Here is a 19,803-nt window from a genome sequence, read left to right as displayed (position 1 = left end):
TCACCGCAAATATAAGTGATTTATTATAAAATGTGAGACGGTTTTTATAGTTTATCAGTAAAGAATTTCACCATTTCCTAATCGATATTTTTGGAAATAACGTCTGAATACTAAATTACCTGGCGTATGTAGCAAGTAGCATAAACACCATAATAATGAAAATTGCTCCTCAAACCCAAATTGTTATGGAGTTACGTTCATGTATATATATATATATATATATATATATATATATATATATATATATATATATATATATTTATATATATATATAAATATATATATAAATATATATATATAAATATATACATATATATATATATATATATATATATATATATATATACACACACAAAAATGAATACATGTAATGATGGAAAAAACTGAAAGAAAACATGTATCTCTCCAGTCTTATATGTTACCGCCTGATCTAATTTTATACGCAGCGAAACACTTTTAAAAATAATTAAGATATATGATGTTTCGGTATTTTTAGATGAGGATTGGTTATTTGTATCATTTGGATTCATCCGAATGCTATTCTCAAGCGAACACGTGGCGCAGAGGTTAGAGTACTTGGAACAATCAATTGTTAAAGTGATATTTTCTTGACGATTGAAGGTTTAATTCTCAGTAAAAGTTACTAATGTTTTTTTTTATCCAGCCATGGCTGACGAAACAAGCGCACTCGTGAACTGAAAAAAGGGTTCCGTTCGAAATTCCAATAACATTTCTGAGTTCGACAGAAAAATTCCCAAGTTCAACAAGAGACACCTTAAGTAATTCGGGGGTTAAATTGACGGCAACGTTGTGAAAATCAGACTCAAGATGAGAACAGTTGTCCGATGAATCCTTATTTGCGAAATAATCGAAATCAAATACATGTAGTCTATTTACACCTAACAAGGCCATTTTCTGCTCGAATTGAGACGACTTAACAGCTATTTGAACAGACTAACGACTAACTGGAATTGGATTCCTAAGGCCAAAACACATATTTATCAGGTTTAAAGTCTCCAAACCAATTATCAGCACAGTAGTTTGACAGACTGATATACACAGTGGCATACTGGCAGAGAGACAGCGCCACTTTTATTTATATTAAGAGGATTATCAAAATGATGCAATTTTGCCAAGGCTTAAGGAGATACGCCGCTCACATTACTTTTGTTGACGGAGCTGTTCAAATGTTTAGTTCAACATCTAGTCTGTATGGTTACTCTTCTTCTTACAATAATTCTCTCAAGTAAATTACCTTACTTGTCGCTTCTAGATGGAAAGTGATCAACTGAGCCTCAATTTGTGATTCTATTATATGTATCTTATCGCCATCTTTCCCTTTTTTTTCTTCAACTCATAGATTTTCAATGAATAGCAAATCTCATCAGAAGACGTATTTTCAACAAAATAGAGTGGGTAATTACAAATGTTGCTATCATAAAACAACATGAATATTAATATTCGGGTGATAGTGTTAGATATTGAGCTTTCTTTACCTGATTGAGGTTGTCTGATAAATATTGATATAAGTATCTTATTTTATATTAACCACATTATACAATCTGTACCTCAAGGACATTTCGGTATAGCATTTAAATTATATATATATATATATATATATATATATATATATATATATATATATATATATGGGGGTATGTGGGTTGTTGTGTTTGTGTGTATGTGGGGTTAACATCCGTAAGACTATTGGGTTGCGCCTGTTGATCCGGTTGAACACTCTTCTGTGGCTGAAGAACCTTCCTTCGGTATACATTGTCGTTTACAGACATCGCAGATGAAGGTCGGTCCATTTTGCTGGTACTCTGCTGAATTTTGTTGAGTGGCCTCCCTGAGTAGTCTTTTGGACTCTGACTGTTCTGCTATGGACCATTCACTAGTGGTCAGGCCTTTGTTTACTGTTTGTCTTCAGATGTGGGGAACTTTAGCTTTCGGCTACCAACTGGTAGGTTCAATATCACATGCTTTCATATCGCGTTTACACACGTCGACATAGCAGGGGTAAGAACAAGCACAATTACTTCTGCCAGATGGGAGATGACTGTACAGAATGCCTTTAGGAAATCCCTATTATCTCGTGGTTTATCCAGCGTAGCATCATTGAAGAAGGGTGAATATAGAGGGAATACCATCCTTTGCAGGATTTGATTGTCGCTTTGTCCCTCCAAGAAATTCTTAAAATACTCCGAAGACTACGCATGTGAAATGTGTTCAGTTTCCATTCTTGATTGATTAAAGTTGTTCGTGGTTCGCTGCCGTAGAGACGGATGCTGATTATATAGAACATGTAAACGTTAACGTTTGTGGAGATGGTTAGATTTCATTTTCCCATACGTGAATTGCCAATTTTGCAAGAGTGGTAGATGCCTTTACGATGTTCTTCTACATGAAGAGATGCTAAGTCCTAGGCTGTAGACCCGCGATATTGGAAGGCATGAACTAAGTTCTAGCAATGCCCATTTATATTGAAAATGGGTGGTGATGGCTCATGATCTGGCTTTTCTTCAGGCTGATGATATATATATATATATATATATATATATAGGTATAGGTATATATATATATATATAATTGTATATGTGTATATATATATGTGTGTGTGTATATACAGGGATTATGAATAAATAAGAAAAATATATAAATAAACAATACATTATTAATAAGAAAAAAGGTGATAAGTCATATAATAGATTTACTTAAACTACATCAGATTTGTAAAAAAAATAGGTTTTTGTAGGCAAGAAAGATTGACACAAGTTAGTCATATGTTTCGGAATAATAGGTGGAACAAAATAATCTGAAGCAAAAAAAAGAACCCTATCCGGAACACTTTGTTTAAGGGAAGCAGAGTTTAAACCACAATGCTGAAAAGTATTTATTTCATATTCTGTTTTGTGTATTAATCTTCTACATTTGCTTTCTAGTAAAGAATTGATACTCTCTGTAATTATAGAGTATTGTTAATACGAAAAGAAAGTATTTTTTCAACAAAGGACTTTAAAATATTTGTATATAGTTTTTATATTTAAAAATCTTCCAAGACTTTACATATATATATATATATATATATATATATATATATTAAATATAATTTTTAAAATATAATTATCCACTGACACGTATATATATATATATATATATATATATATATATATATATATATATATATATATATATATATATATATATATATATGAGTAAAAATAAAATAATATTACCAGCGATGGTTGACGTTATGTTGTTTGGAGAGAGAAGAACCAAAAAAATTATAAAATGGTGATCAAAGTTTCTTCCCTACCGCAGGGGAAATCAGTAGAATATCTTCTGCATTTATCCTTCTGATATTCTGATGATGTCCCCTGCAATAGTGACGAAAAATTGATCATCATTCTCAAAACAATACATACATATCTATAATATAAAGCTGAACATCTGTGTGTGTCTGGTCACGAATAGGTTCATATATGATTGCCTATTATTAAAAAAAAATGATTACATAAAATGATAGAAGATGTATCGAGACACAGAGATGTGTATGTTTGATCTGGCATAATGATGATTCATTAAAATCGTTGGGTCTGCGTACGCGCCATGTCATAAAAGCATGGGAATAAAAAAAATAAAATTTTAAAGAAACGTTTACAAGTGTTTTTGATATAGATGTACATAATAATACTTTGATAAGTATGTTTTAACTTAAATAGAGATGGCATAATATAAATTGTGGGGTCTGCGGTCGCGCCTGGCCTCCATAGTATTGAAATAAGCACAAACTTAAAAAAAAAAGACTTTTCATATCTATCTGCGTAAGTGTACTTTGATAATTATGTTTCAGTTTGAAGAAATATGGTATAATAAAATTATGGGGTGTTCGTTCGGCCCTGACCTCCATAGAATTGACATATGTCACAAAGTTTAACAAGGATTTTATATAGATCCACAGAATATTGTGATAAGTGTTTCAGTGTTAACAGTTATTGTATAATAAATTATGGAATATATCTATTTCATTTTTACTTTCATCATATTTTGATTTTGTTTTGATACCTCCAAATTCGAAGCTATTTCTTTACAACCCTTCCTTTTCATAATCTATCATACTTTCATAAATCAGAGTCCATTTTTTGTAGGCTCGTCTTGAACCCGGTCAACGACGGGTAATTTTTCTAGTATATATATATATATATATATATATATATATATATATATATATATATATATATATATATCAAATATATTAATTAATTAATAAAATAGACACATAGAAATAAATATTAATGTTTGGGTCAATTGCTTGGCAAGAACAAGAAGTTTGAAACTTTCGCATCTTCAGTGTACAAACTATGCACTATTTGTCTATATAAATAAGAATATTATATTTCTAATGTAATTATCCCCTCCACCCTAAAAAAATGGAATTGTCCTTCTTTTGGGGTTCGTTCTGTTTATAAAATTGTTATGGGAAAGTACATAATGGTTTCATAAAAAATAATTCAATTTATCGTTATTTTATGTTTCAAATGTAATCCCCCCCCCAAAAAAAATAAACCTAAAAAATATTGTATTTGTCATGTTTTATCTTGAAAAAATACTAGAGATGACATGTCTGGTTGAACGCTTTGTGGCCAAAAACTGGGTTCTCATTTTACGTTAAATTTATATAGAAAGATGATTCCCCACTCTAAAATGTTAATTTTTTTTTCAAATTTCTTCTTCCATATTATAAATAAAGACTGCTTAAACGTATTAGGGCACAAAAAAAATCTTAATTTGTTTGGTCAAATGTCAAGTTTCTTTTCAGCTCCCCAAAAAACTTTAAAATTACGAGTTTTAATGGTTTTCAGTAGTACTGAAAACGAATATTACGTTTAAATTTGAAGGAATAACCTTTTCAAAAAGTGGGGGATAACTATCCTATATAAATTTAATGTAAAATGAGTACCCACTTTCTTGTCACTTAGTAATTCATTCATATCATAAAACAAATTTAACTGTGATATTCGTTTTCAGCACCCCCGAAAATTAGCGTTACTTTTTTTACTAAGAGATGCGTTCATTTTTTCATCTCATAATTTAGGACGCTAATTATTCTGTAAGTAAGTTTAGAAAACATACTTTTGTTTTTTGTTCTTTTTTTCATTATACAACTTGTATAGTTGTGAACAGGTGCCTCTGCATTTTAACATTTCACAAAAATTCTGTTTACACAAGAAGACGGTTAAGTAAACTACGGAAGCACCAAGTATAATCTATACAAATTCTATAATTGAATACCCACCTCAAAAAAAAAATGAAAAACAAAAATATATTTTCGTAAACCGCTCGCGTAAGCTTACTGACAGCATTATTTACGTCCTTAATTATGAAAAATACACGAATCTCTTAGTTAAAGAAAAAACAGCGTCGTTTTCGGAGGTGCTGAAAACGAATATCACAGTTAAATTTTATAATCTGAAGAAATTGTTAGGTTGTTAGAAAGTGGGTGCCCATTTTACGTAAAATTTATATAGGAAAGTGATCCCCCACTTTTTGAAAAAGTATTTTTTATATCATGAAAACTACTTATCTGCCCCAATTTTAAATGTGGTATTTTTAGCACTATCGACAACCAATAAAAGTCGTCATTTTTCAGTTTTTTTAGGAGTTGGAAAGAAACTTGACATTGAGAATTTTTTCTAGGGGTTTACCGACGCTGGGTCACGTCGAAAAAGTTGGCCATTTTTAATTTAAGATATTAAATAAATTATAAAGACAATCTGTTTCCCAGGCAATTAAACACACTTCTGTGGTATAATTATTATAATAAATCCTGGGAAACACTGAGTAAAGTTTATAAAGAAAAAAAAGAGCTGATGGATTTTATTCACATGTGTTTCTGGCTAAATCTGCCCACGTGAGAAGGCAAGTAACTGTGGACATTAGTTTTAATTATTTGTCTCTAACAAATAAAGAAGGTTACATAAAAAGTAAGAATAAGTGAAAAAAATTTCCTCCGAATTAAAAAAAAAAAAATCATCTTAGAATAATATTTTGAAATGAAAACAACAGGAAATATTTAATAACGTCCTCAGTTTAAAATAATTTTTTAATTAAGCTATCACAGTTATTTCTCCTTTTGGTGTTCTGGTTTATGGTTTTAAAATAACACGATTTTACATTCAGATAAAATAAATTAAATAAAACATACCTATTTGTTTTTAATTATTGCAGTTGAAACAAAGCTATTATGTCGAATAAGTAATGCCATCGAGGTAATTAGATCAATAGATTGCATTTAATGTGATATGTTAATGTCCGTAACTCAGTAATGAAAAGGTGGTTTAAAGAATGCTATATATTGAAAGTATGTATACAATATAATGTCTCCTTTGATAGAAATATCCTAATATGGACATTATTATTTCTGGACAAGGAGAGGGTAACACACATATCGCCTGTATATTTCTTTGGCGATTGGTAATTGTACACACATATACACACACGAATGCTACTACTCTGTAATCTTCTCAACATCCGCTGGCAAGACAAAATTCCTCACACAGAAGTCTTGAAGCGCGCAGGGCTCCATACCATCACCACCATAATCCGCAAAACCCAGCTCCGGTGGGCAGGCCATGTCTATCGCATGCATGACAGCCGAATCCCCAAACAACTTTTCTATGGGGAACTCAGCCAGGGAAACGGACTGCAGGAGGCCAAAATAAACGATATAAAGACTGCTTGAGAACCTCCCTCAAAGACTTTGACATCAGCCCCAGTCTTGGGAGAGTCGGGCTGCGGAACGTTCTGCCTGGCGTTTCGCCATCAGCCTAGGAGCCGACAGGGCAGAGGATTAACGCGTGACACACAACCAGCAGAAGCGCAAGAGGAGGAAGGAGAGAGCTGCCGGTTCACAGCCTGCCGATACCGCCTTCACGTGTCCAGAGTGTGGAAGAGTCTGCCGAGCACGGATTGGCCTCAGCAGCCATCTCATGACCCACCAACCCCGACGCCGAACTGATTGATACCTTGGTCACCGTCGACTTCGACGGACGGGCAAGAAGAAAATATGCATATATACATATGTATATATAGTGATTTAAAGGTCATGAGGGGTTTTTGAAGCATGAAAAACGATGTTACTTTTTGTATTTAATATTTATATTGTTATGTTTTATATTTCAAGCGGACCTCCGCTGTTGCTCACAAAAACGTATCGAAATGAAAAAGAAATAGAAAACCGTTGAAAGAACGGGAGATTTGTAGCGTGGACAGCGTTCATTCCTAGCAACTATGTTCGAAAAAGTTCACGTGAATCATTTAAGGCATTTGTGAAAGAAGGTTCCTCAATTTCTATAACAAGCATTTATTAAACCTAAAAAAATCTATCATTTACAGTTTATGCATACGAATTAAACGCATCTACTCCGACCTCCTAGACTACATACACAATATCACAAAGCTTTCGCAAAAATTCATCAATAATCATTATTCCATTAGTATATTAAATAAGCAATACAAAAAAAAACTAAAAAAATTGACAGATCCCGTCTTCTCCAGTACAAAAAAAAATCATTAACAAATGCATCCCAATGTTTTTCAACCACGCACATAAAAAAACAAAACTTACAACAACCCAATAACTAACTCCACTATTAAGTCTATATTTCACCTTCTACCAATTAATGCGATCAAACAACCACCACATCTCTCAGCTATGCTCAGCTGCAAACGCACAAAGGACACACAACAAAATGGCAATTATAGATGCAATAAACCGCGATGCCTTATATGCATACACCTAAATACCACACCACTATTCATTATACCTGAATGTAACACTCACATAACACCGCCGAGTCTAACATGGGACAGTTCTAATGTGATATATTACATATACTGCTCCATTTGCATCAATGGAGAATATATTGGCGAAACTCTGACACGTTTTGGAATCCGCCTTAACAATCATAAGACGACAATCAGACAAAAAAACCACACCAATACCAAACCACTTCAATTTACCTGGACACAGTATAGACAATATTAGATGCCTTCTAATAGACTCAAATTTCCGATCAACAAAAATACGAAAACAAAAAGAAATACCATGGATCATCCGACTTAACACTCATAACACAGGTCTTAACTCAGACCTTGGCCAACTTAAATTCTACAAATACTTCCAAAAATTATTAAGTAACACAATCTCCTACTCATACATATATATTTATACGTATGTATTAACCTGTTCTTGTTCTATATTGATTTCAATATGTATATTACATCTTTCCGTTTTATAGCTAACACGTGCATTATTCTCTTGTTATTCTTATTATTACTTTATTTATCTTCATTATTATTTTTATTATTATTACTGTTATTATTATTATTTCTATGATTATTATCATCATCATTATTACTACTATTATTTTCGTTATACCTAACCTCCTATCTGCACCATTTTCCTATATATGCATATTTTCTCATATATATATATATATATATATATATATATATATATATATATATATATATATGTGTGTGTGTGTGTGTGTGTGTGTGTGAGTGTGTGTGTTTACATCTATGTTTACAACGTTAACTTCATATCCGTACTTATTCACTCACTTTATTTTATACCTGCCTTTAAATAGTAATTGATATTTGTATTTGACTATATAGGTATGTGCATATGCGCTTCCATATGTATGTATGTCTTTATATGGGGATATGTATACATATATCTGCACATATATAGTATTCTATTGTTTATATATATATGTGTGTGTGTATATATGTGTGTTTCTGTGTATGTGTATGCACATTCCTGTCCATGTAATGCACAATTATGTTGATGTGCACATCTTTGTGCTGCCTTACATGCTATTGTATTTTGTTTTCTGCTTATATATTTGTATATGTATGTATGTGTATATATGTGTATTTATGCGTATGTGTATTTGTATGTTCTATATGTATGCATATGCATATACATATTCATGTGTATGTGGTTATGTGTATATATGGTATGTGTATACATGTGCGCATATGGGTATGTGTGCATGTATGTATGCATATGGGTGCACGTATACACGCATGGAACTGTACATATTGTATGCATATACATGTGTATGGATATATATGCGTGCATGTGTGTGCGTGCGTGCGTGCATATCTGTTTATGCATGTTATTATTATATATGCATTATATGTATGGGGGTCCATATATTATGTGCATATGGTCGTTGCATATGACTGTGCATTTGTTGTATGCGTATATTTGGGTGTTAATTGTACATATATATATATATATATATATATATATTTATGCACCCTTATGCACATATTTTTTATGTAAAAGCAACTATTGCTCTATGGTTCAAATATAAATATTATTATGTATACTATTATTATTAATATTATTATTATTATTATTATTATTAATATTTTATAAATATTGTCATTATCATCAATACACACAGAGTGACATTCGAGCCAAAAGCACATACATTCAAGTACCTGCTCTGATATTATCCTTGGTATCAGAATTCCTTCGGGACTGAGAAATTTTCTTTCAGGACCGAGACTATTTCTATTCTCATTTAATTAGTAACTAATATTAATTTTATTGATTATTATTATTATTATTATTATTATTATTATTATTATTATTATTATTATTATTAATTTTATTATTATTATTATTATTATTATTATTATTATTTATTTATTTATTTATTTATTTATATATGTTCGTTCCATCTTTATCGAGGGAGAGACGGAATTTACTCACGATTAAAAACGCCAACATTGTTTCGAACTCTGCCCTCTTCAGTAGATTTTTAATTATTATTATTATTATTATTATTATTATTATTATTATTATTATTATTATTATTATTATTACTGTTAGTAGTAGTAGTAGTTTTATCTCTTACTCACCTTTAAAAAAGCCGGCATTGTCTCGAACTCTGCCTTCTTTAGGAGTTTTATTATTATTATTATTCATAACTAATTTTTTACCGTTTAACAATTTCATTTCCATTCCATTTTACATATTGAAATCAATTGCGTCTCATTTTTGCCGTTTGAATTAAACGCTTTTACGTTGCAACATTAAAACATATTTAAAAAACACAATCTTCTTCCACAAACGGCTAAAATGATTAAGGTAAACTTTTTCGGACATAGTTGCGAGGAATGAACGCTGTCCACGCTAAATCTCTCCAGTTTTTTCAACGGTTTTCTTTTTCTTTTCATTTCGATATATTTTGTGACCAAGAACGGATGAAAAAATAACAATAAAGATATTAAATACAAAAAAATTAAAATAAAAAATATTAAATACAAAAAGTAACATCGGTTTTCATGCTTCCAAAAAACCAACATAACCTTTAAATCACTATCCTAGAAGTATACCTGGACTTTTAACAGTATATATATATATATATATATATGTATATGTATATGTATATGTATATGAGCAAACAGTTAATAAAATGTGTTAAAAAACACTTTGAAATGAGTTCAAAACATATTTAATCTGAAAAGGAAACACTAGATAAATGGATATTCCTTAATCCGCGAAGTTTCGAAGAAATACTCTCCTTCTCATCAGAGGGTAGGAATTAGCAAAATGCGGTATCGGATTTTGCATGCAGAAGTATTTGATGAACCAAAAAATAAGTCAAAGACCTTACTTGAAAACAAAATAAGTTAAGCAGAGGAAATATGGTAAAGAAAAAGGTGATTACACATGAATGGATAGTCTGGTGGAAGATAAAAAAAAATCCAGTGACGGTAAAATCCAAATGTAAAACTTCAAGAAAGTTAAAAGAATTTCTATTTGTACAAGTAAGATCCAAGGGAATTTCCGTAAATGGAAGAAGATGGTCCATAATAATCCGAAGGCAGAAACCATGGAATAATTGACAAACATGTGTACAAGGAAAAAAATAATATTAATAAAAGAAAAATAAGAAGTGCTTTTCACTCTACTTCCGAGACATAACTATAATATATATATATATATATATATATATATATATACATACATACATACATATATATATATAATCATTACATATATAATTATTACATATATAATTATTACATATACAATTATTTATTATTGAAAAGGTTTTGGGTTTTAATTTGAATCTACTTGTTAACAGTATTATTCCTAATTTTTCTCATGAAAACTTTGTTTCCTCTAATGTGCCTATTTTTCATCTTATTTTAATTCCTTTAATTTATTTAATTTTTTCTTTTTTGTTTTCATTTTATCGCGATTTTGTGAAATCTTTGCACATTGTTTGCATTTATTACAAGTTTTCATGCAATGCTGTTTCAATTAATGCAACTTCCAGCAAATTGATAACTTCGCTAACATATTAATTTGTTAGTATAGTTCCTCTGCTGAGAAGAAAGCATTTCTTTGAAAATCCGTTGATAAAGGAAATTTTAATACAATTTTTATCTGCACACACGGGGCTTTATATATAAGTAATTTAGACTTAAAAAAAATGCATTTGGGTTGTAACCGGTATAAAATATACGCTTGATGGTTAAAATCGAAAAATAACAATTAAACAAGTGAAACCTATCATCTGTTTAATAAAGTTATTTTTTGTTTTAGAATGCGTATGGATTTGGCCCAGCCAGTTACAAATAATATATTTCGTGTTTAATTCTAGCAATATTTAACAGAAAAATATCCACTAGAAATATAGTCATTATTTAAATACGTTATTTTCTATGAATTGAAAATTAAAAGAAATTAATAATCAAGTCGACAAAGATTACATTTAGCAAATATAAAATTTCAATTTCAATTTAACTTAAAAGTTTTAAGTTTGTGTTATCTTATCAAAAAAAAAACTATTCTCGACAATTCCAAAGACTTTTCAGAAAGCAATTGACATTTAGAATGAAAATGCATTTGACAACATTTAGAATGTGACTAAACAACAAAAACAAATGAAACAAATAAATTTACGAAGCTGTGTTCAGATAACTAAAAGACTCGTGAGATAATTTGTCTGGTTCGGCTTGACAATCCGACTTTGTTGCCAAAAATGTCCGCGATTTCGTAATTGACATGCGAGCAAACAATGGAGAGGAGAGACAGCATTACTGATGGTGTGGGCGGAGTGTGAGGCATATATCAATTGAATGATGTAAAAATAAAAAATAAAAATAAATAAATACGCAAACAGAAAATGTTTAAATGCCAGTTTTTTGTTGGGGTCGAATAGAACTTAGGAATAATATCTCTCGGCTTTAAATTATCAACAGAACTCTTTGCTTTAGGACACAGTATAAAAAATAAATTAGATGAATAATTCCAAAAAAACACTGCATAAAAAATAAATTAGATGAATAATGAAAACAGAAACGGAACAGTAAAATAAGAAGATTACGCAAAGAAAATCTAAGCAACACACACACACACATATATATATTTATATATATATATATATATATATATATATATATATATATATATATATATATATATGATCATTGAAACGTCTAGTGAGATGAGTGCCCCTCCCTCAGATACTTAAAGTCCATGAAGCTCAAAAATGACTTCCATCGCCACAGGACCATTTTAATAGACAAATGACTGAGAGAGTATCTATACACAGATGGTGTTACAAAGCCTAAGGTTTGTACGACAGCTAAGTCTCTCACTCGGTTCAAAATGTTGAGACATATCAACAAGCAAGAGCAAGATAGTCAGAAAGAAGTAAACCTGCATACAAGCTTAATGCGGGTACTGGTCTCCCGCTTTATTGTTTTTTTTTAAATCAGAGATTTGCTTCTTCTAGAAAGGTTGCCTTCACCACGGCTTACGGGGGCCCTCTCCACCCCAACACACACACGCATACACACAAACACACACGGTGCTAGTTGGCCGTTTACCCCGTAAAAGGGTTCATGCGCCCTATGGAAGGCCTTGTTTTTAGTCCTTCAGGGAGACTAGCCACCCTCCTCACTAAATCAATTTGGTGAGGGAACCAGATTAGTCGCCGGTGACCCGACCATGAGGCTGGTATCACTGGGTCACAGTGTACCAGTAGCATATGACACGATCTGACACACACGTATATATATATATATATATATATATATATATATGTATATATATAAGTATATATATATATTTATACATATGTATAGATAGATAGATAGATAGATAGATAGATAGATCGATAGATAGATAGATATACTAGCATAGTACCCGGCGGGGATTTATTGGACATGAAGTTCTTCTTAGAACCTGCTACACCAATCATTTTCATTATGGCCAACATTGATACCTCCATAACAATTTCAAATTATAAGAACGGATAAAAACATGTAAATGTAATCGTCCCCAGAAGAAGAAATACCTGACACCCTCTCCACCAGATATTTCCGCAGAAGGGATACAAAGAGATAAAACTATTTTCCGGACATATTTTTGTTGCCTGTGCACCAGAAAGGGCCCTTCCCCCCAATATATAAATAAAAATAAATTCAAACAACGTTTGTTTCAATATAAATAGTAACGAATGCCCGTACAACCGAAAAAGTAGTCAAGTAGGGTCGAACCTGAAACGCGAATAGTGTAACATAGAAACTGTTTTTCTTACTGTCTTTAGAAAATTCATGATTTTATGAACGTGAAAAAAAATAACGTTTATAAACATTAACGCGTGTTTTTGTTTTTGTTTTTTTTGTAAATAACCTTTTTTCACTGGCTTTTTTGTAAATAAATTTTCGATTTGCTTTTTTTATAAGGAAACAAGTCTTTTCGATGTCTTTTTCAGGACGGACAGGGGTCATTTCGTTTCTAAAAGTGTGTACTTTGAATTCAAAGTAAAGTTCAAAGTCAGAGCAGTCAAAGATTATGTAGTAATTTTTTACGACGTAGGGGTTAAGCGACGTTGGGTCATGTCGTAAAAATTTCCCTTTATGATTGTAATCGAAGAGATTGACATAAAAATTTCAAAAAATGTAAATGTTGAAATTTAGAAGGGCAGTATATCTCTGTTTTGGATGTTAAACGATGCTGCCACGTCACAAAAAATTACCGATACTGTATGGCCGCTTAAAGAATAATAAAAACAAAAAAATAGATTTTTCAGTGTATTAATAAGGGTAAATTTTGTTTGAATATTCACAAAACAATAAAAGCCAAACATTTTTCTATCTACACGGAATTATTTGCTCAAGCGAGAAATGTATTGAGATTACCGAATTATTATTTTTTTTTTGGTAAAAGAGTTTGGTTTATACGCTAATGGTAATTCGTGTGTCACGTCTCAATATGCTCAACTCAAGATAAGGAGAATTATAGCCATATATATATATATATATATATAAATATATATATATGCATAAATACACACAAACATATAAATATATGTGTTTGTGTGTGTGTGTGTGTGTGTGTGTGTGTGTGTGTGAGAATATATATATATACCACTTATTATTTTTAATAAATATTTATATTATTTTTTACCTTCATACAACAGTGTTCATATTAAAGTAATCATAATAAATTTTACAAAACCAACATTGCTTTTGTGGGTTAAAATTATCATCTCAAGCGCTCTGTTTGTGTATTAATCTAACGACCGTGGTATTATGACAAAAAGCTTCCCAAATTCTTAAGTATTTAAATGTACTTCTATTTAAACATTAATCCCCAATGTCCGAGAATTTTACCCCCACACACACACATCACACGCACACACAAACATACACATACGCACAAACACGCACAAACACCCCCCCCATATATATATATATATATATATATATATATATATATATATATATATATATATATATATATATATATATATAGTAAACACCGAAAAGCCAGAGACGTGTTTATTTACTTCACATTTCGGCAAAAAATACATAGATTCTTTTACAAAAGTAATAAGATAACACTTTTTAAAAATAAATCAGTATTTATAGCTAGCAGTTCAGACTGGCTTCGCTCCGCCCTATCTACTGTTCATAACTTGCCTTACGTGAGAATGCACTTTATTTAAGATTTCAAATACTTAGGCCAAAATTCTTCTAAGAAACTTCGTAGAAACCGCAGGGGTCAATTTTTTTTAAACTTTGACCTCAATTTTATCCCCCTTAACATTTATTTTTTTGTTCTCACAACAAATTAAAACGTTTTACACATGTCCAAGTAACCTACATCTAAAATTTTAATTCTTTAGATCCAAAATTGTCAAAGGAAGAATCTTGAAAGTTCAACCTTTTCTAACTTAAACATTTAGGCAGCCAAATTTTCGCCCCGAAGCATATTAAAATGTTTGCCACATGTCTGAATACCCGTTATGCAGAAATTTCAAATATTTAGACCCGAAATTGGCTTGTTTGTTTGCTAGACACCGCAAAGGTAAAATTATTTGAATTTTGCCCTCCTCTGCAGCTGAAACTTTCGACACAAACAGATTAAAAGCTTGCTCTAGACCAGAAAGTTGCTGAGTTACTTGATAGAGACCGCACATCTTTTTTTTTACTTTGCCCCTAATTTTGACCCCTTAACAGTTATTTTTGAGGCTCCATTAAAATTCAAAAGTTTGATTCATATCCAAGTAACCTACATCAACAATTTCAAGTGTTTAGACATTTAATTGACGGAGGAGTTTGGTAGATTTTTCAAAGGTCAAATCGTTTAACGTTGACCCCTTGACAGCAAAATTTAGGGCCGAAAACCGAATAAAATATTTTTCCCAAATCTCAATATTCTCTTATGTCAAATTTCGAGCCTCTAGATCGAAAATTGACAGAGTTGTTTAGCAAGGAAATTTACACAGACACACACACACACACACACACACACACACACACACACACACACGCACACACATACACACAGACAAACATTTTCACTTCTATTGATATATACATAATTAAAATTAACATATGCTCGTTGAATTAACATGATATTTAATGCTAAAATATTTTTTTTTGTCTTTTTCTATTGAATGATCATTAATTAATATCTTGATTTGAACATGTTTTTCTGGTGGTATTAATTAATCTACTTATAAATATTTGCAGTAAATATATTGTTAAAACATAATTGAAAGGCGCATTTTTATGAAATGTGGGGGAGATAACTATTTTTTAAATAAAACCGAATAGTTTTTGATTTGATTGCAAATTGATCGTATTAATTTCACCGCTAAAGTTACCAACACGAAACTGTCATACGTTTATTTGATGTCAGTCAAGCAAGAATATTAACATATACTCATGATATTTGTAGGGTAATCAATTTTAGACAATGATTATTTGTTTGTTTATTTAAGATAACTTCCGCAGTAGCATAAATGTGTTACCTTAAACATATTTTCATGAGTTGTATTTGATTTTCGTAGCATATTGTTACGTAATCGTGTAGTTATTGCATCCATAAAAGTGCATCTAATTCGATCAAAAATTAAGTTCATTTATTAATATTTTACGAACAGGATTAACAAATTATCGAATTAATTTGGAATTATTTTGAGATGAGTAAATTTGTACAATTTTATATTATTTTATTATTTGGACTCATCTTCAAGTTTTCTTTTAACGACATTTCAGGCAATTATGCCTCTGACCTTTGTCAGGTCAATCGCAACGTGAAAAAAAATGTCGGTAGTAATTGCTGTGGATGTAGTTGGAGGAAGCGACATTCCTATCCCGCTGCGGTTAACCTGACGAAGGCCAGAGGAGTAATTGGCCGAAACATCGTAAAAATAACAAGTAGAAAACGAGGATAATAGTCCAAATAATAAAATAAAATTATACAAATTAACTCATGTCAACAGAATTTTAAATTAATTAAATAATATAACAATCAAATTGGAAAATTGAAAGAACAAAACCTATAAACACGTGGATTTATAAGACCAAAAAGCCCAACTTTGATTGCCATTGCCCAGTGGATAGAGATTCGGAATATCTAAGATTCCAGCTGCCCATTGTGTGGAGGTAGCGATTTCAACCCGATCCAAAGTCGATCAGCGGATTAGTTGACCAAAACGTTGCTGGGTCGGTGTTTACGTTATTTATGATATCATGCACCTGATTATCATATACTCCAGGGTTGCGTCAGTCCGCAAAGAAAAGTCAGGGGAAAATGTGTTCGCTGGGTTCAATGGGAAGTTATATATATATATATATATATATATATATATATATATATATATATATATATATATATATATATATATATATATATACACTAGCATTTCAGCCCGGCTATTTTTATGTGTATGTTGAGCAAAAAAAAAAAAAAAAAGTGGTAGTAGGAGGGCAGGTTCGAACCCGTACGACGAAGGAGGAAAAAAACGGGGAAAAAACCTGACGTGTTTGCGGTTACGATCACCGTCAAACTGAAAGTGACATAGGTTTTAATTAAGTATAGACAATCGAAAGTAGAGGATTACTTTTCAAAATATCGGCGAAAAAAGCGACCCCCCCTGTAAAAAAGTGCTAATTGAATGTCAAGATATTAATGTTTTCAGCCAATATTTCGATATTTTTCGTCTGAAAGGTCGAGCTTCAAAACGATACTGATTTTGTAAAAATACGTCGCATCTGTCGAAAGTTTAAGGCAGACATACATACATACATACATTTATGTATTGGTAACTAACACGTTTGCCCTATCTCTGAATACCCTTTATGTAAAATTTCAAATGTTTAGACCAAAAATTGTCTGAGTAATTTGGTAGAGACCGCAGTGATCAATCTTTTTTTTTAAAGTTTGACCCCTATTATGACTCCTTAACATTTATTGTTTTTGGGCTCAAATCAAGGTATTAAGTTAAATCCATGCCCAAGTAGCCTATATCTAAAATTTCAAGTGTTTAGACCAAACATTGGCGGAGGAGTTTGGTAGAGTTCTCAAAGGTCAACTCGTTGAAATTTTACTCCTAACAGGCAAATTTCTGGCACAAAACCGATGACAAAGTTTTTGCAAAATCTCAGTACTCGGTACATATATTTCGAGTCTGAAGATTTAAAATTGACAGATATATTGGGTAATGAGATATACACAGCTAGACAGACACAGACAAACACGTTCACGTTTATATATATATATATATATATATATATATATATATATATATATATATATATATATATACTAGTATTTCCGCCTGACGTTGCCCGGGTGTTTGGAGGTGTATGTTGCAAAAAAAAAGGTCAATGTTTTTATAATTTAACCCCTATTATGACCCCTTAAAATTTACTGTTTTGGACTTAAATCAAGTTATTAAGTTAGATCAATGTATAAGGAGCCTATATCTAAAATTTCAATTGTTTACACCCAAAAAGAAACGGATGAGTTTGGTAGAGTTCTCAAACGTCAAATCATTGAACTTTGGCTCCCTAACAGCCAAATTTCTGGTCGAAAAATAATTATAACGATTTTTCCAAATCTCAGTACCCTGTATATGAAATTTCGAGTCTAACGACTGAAAAATGATAGAGTTATTGCGTAGGGAAATCCTCACACCGAGACACACGCAGACACATACACAGAGATACACACAGACACGTTCACTTTTATATATATACTAACATTTCAGCCCGGCGTTGCCCTGGTGTTTGGAGGTGTATGTTGGCGAGCAAAAACAAAGCGGTCGATTTTTTTAAAATTTAACACCTATAATGACCCCTTAACATTTATAATTTTGGGCTCGAATAGAGTTATTATCTTAGATCCATGTCAAAGGAACCTATATCTAAAAATTCAATTGTTTATACCCGAAATTGACGGAGGAGTTTGGTAGAGTTCTCAAAGGGCAAACTGTTGAACTTTGACACCTTAACAGCCACATTTCTGGCCGAAAATTGATTACAAAGATGATACTAAATCTCCGTACCCTGTATATCAAATTTCGTATCTGTAATCTGAAAATTGACAGAGTTATTGCGTATGAAAATGTTCACACACAGACACACAGACACAAAGACACGCCCACTCTTATAGATTAAACAAAAATATACGTATACATGAATATATATGGAAACAATTTTGTGTTTACTATAAACTTTTTACAAAAATATTATGCAAGTATAAATCATGTAGAATATCTGCATCAATATAATTATACGTAATAGTTAACTAAAGATGATCATCCCATAAGAACAACGAGAAAAACTAATAGGAAATTAATTAAAATGAATGTTTAAAAGAATATGCAAATTAGTTGGATCTTTTGCTAGAATGGAATTCCACAACGGAAATATAAGAAAAGTGTATTTTCTTTTTGAATAAATAGAAAAGGCCGGACTCCTGTCTTTTCTGTTTAGCACATGTGCTGTCCCCGACATCCAAAGACCAACTACCAGACCGTTTGGGTTTCGTTTAAAGCTTCGTTTAATTGCTTGTTTTCTCCTCCTGTTGAGGCCACTGTTTTTTTCCTTTTCGATCTTTTTCAGGTTTCTCTCTTCCCGGTCTCGACTTAAGCAGCTGACCAGTCTGCGTCTAAGGTGGTTAGAGTATAATCCAATATAATCCTCAGCCAGGCCAAATAAGCGGGTCTGAGCCGGGGTAGAAGACGCAGAAGGGAGTGTAGCTGGTTCGGGCTCCAGTGCAGAAATGCCTAGCCCGGGGTCCAGTTCCCAGATGGGTCTTCGGCCCAATCTTTGGGCCGGATCAGGCCCTGAGAAAGTCCCACCACCACCGCCACGCGGTCCGGGCTCCGCTCCTTTACCTAGCCCGCGTTCTGGTGTCTGTGCCCTGACACGGCCACCAGTTCAGGCCCAGTTTATAAACAATTA

Source organism: Euprymna scolopes, chromosome 27 (assembly GCF_053919585.1).
Source record: "Euprymna scolopes isolate OS-2025 chromosome 27, ASM5391958v1, whole genome shotgun sequence".
NCBI classification, from domain to species: domain Eukaryota; kingdom Metazoa; phylum Mollusca; class Cephalopoda; order Sepiida; family Sepiolidae; genus Euprymna; species Euprymna scolopes.
The sequence above is the reverse complement of the archived record's forward strand: the minus strand, read 5'-3'. Positions refer to the sequence as shown.